Genomic DNA, 1,952 nt, shown 5'->3' with positions numbered 1-1,952 from the left:
GGCCCAAAAACGTCTATAAGAAGAAGGTTGTGTAGTAGACATCAATGGCCAGGGGCGTAGCTCTCGATCTGCTCCAGATGGCCAAACGAGTTGGCCCGCAGTACGAAGCTGTCGAATACGAAGATCCGTCCGGGGAGAAAAACCTCACCCTGGATCGCATCGTTGCCGATGATCGAAGGAGCCATCAAGCCTTTATCGTGACGGCACAGTGGAACTCTCAATGAAAGCACCAATGTCGGTGTCAAAACCGGCGGATCTCGGGTAGGGGGTCCCGAACTGTGCGTCTAAGGCTGATGGTAACAGGAGGCGGGGGACACAATGTTTACCCAGGTTCGGTCCCTCTCGCTGGAGGTAATACCCTACTTCCTGCTTGATTGATCTTGATGATATGAGTATTACAAGAGTTGATCTACCACGAGATCGTAGAGGCTAAACCCTAGAAGCTAGCCTATGATTATGATTGTTCTCGTCCTACGGACTAAACCCTCCGGTTTATATAGACACCGGAGGGGGCTAGGGTTACACAGAGTCGGTTACAAGGGAGGAGATCTACATATCCAAATTGCCAAGCTTGCATTCCACGCAAAGGAGAGTCCCACCCGGACACGGGACGAAGTCTTCAATCTTGTATCTTCATAGTCCAACAGTCCGGCCAAAGTATATAGTCCGACTGTTCGAGAACCCCCTAACCCAGGACTCCCTCAGCGACCCCTTGAGGATAGCGCCTAGCCATGTGGAACTGAAAATAAATGAGAGGCTCATTGAGCTTTACCACCGAGAGGAAATAATGTGGAGACAAAGAGCATGGATTGATTGGCTTTCTTCTGGTGACAAGAATACGAAATTCTTTCATCTACGGGAGAGTATGCGAAGGAAAAAAGAATATGATTCGGGCGCTGGAAAACGCTTTGGGAGTGTTGACAAAGGACCTAGGTGAGATGAGGACTTTGGTGCACAATTTTTATAATGATATGTATACTTCTGAGGGGGGGTCAAGGCATACAAGATGTTCTCGAACATGTTCCGAGGAAGGTAACAGCGGCTATGAACGCTAACTTATGTGCTCCATATACGAGGGACGAAGTTAATACAACACTTTTTCAGATGTCTCCCACCAAGGCTCCGGGTCCAGATGGTTTTCCGGCCCAATTTTACCAAAAACACTGGGATGTGTGTGGGGAAGATGTTACTGATGTTGTTCTCAGGATTGTCAGAGGGGAAAAGAACCCGGAGTGCATTAACAATATGATTCTTGTGTTGATCCCCAAGGTGACGAACCCAACTCTTCTCTCACAATTCCGGCCTATAAGTCTATGTAACGTCTTGTACAAGATTGCCTCAAAAGTGGTAGCTCACAGGTTAAAGCTCGTGTTGCGAGAGATAATCTCACATGAGCAGTCCACTTTCGTGCCCGGCAGACTTATAACAGATAATATAATTTTTGCTTACGAATGCTTACATTTTATGAAGCGCAACAGGTCGAAGAGCAACAACTACTGTGCGCTTAAGTTGGATATGATGAAAGCCTATGATAGGCTAGAGTGGCTGTACTTAAGAGCTATCATGGGGAGATTGGGTTTTGCACAGTCTTGGATAGATATTGTGATGTCTATGGTGTCCTCAGTCTCTTTTTCAGTCATGTTTAATGGAGAGAAGCTCCAATATTTCAACCCATCAAGAGGGATTCGGCAGGGAGATCCTATCTCCCCTTACCTTTTCTTGATTGCAGCAGAGGGCCTTTCGTGCCTCCTAAAATCTAGTTCTCTGTCATCGTCTTTGCAGGGTATTAAGGTGGCACCCACGGCTCCGTCCGTCAACCACCTTTTATTCGCAGACGACAGCCTGCTGCTATTCAAGGCTAGTGTGGAGGGTGCAGACAGGGTATCAAACTTGTTGGATACTTATTGCAGGGCATCAGGGCAGCGTATCAATAATGCAAAATCATCTATTTT

This window comes from Triticum dicoccoides, chromosome 6A (genome assembly GCF_002162155.2).
Source record: "Triticum dicoccoides isolate Atlit2015 ecotype Zavitan chromosome 6A, WEW_v2.0, whole genome shotgun sequence".
Taxonomy (NCBI): Eukaryota; Viridiplantae; Streptophyta; class Magnoliopsida; order Poales; family Poaceae; genus Triticum; species Triticum dicoccoides.
This window is presented reverse-complemented; position numbering follows the sequence as displayed.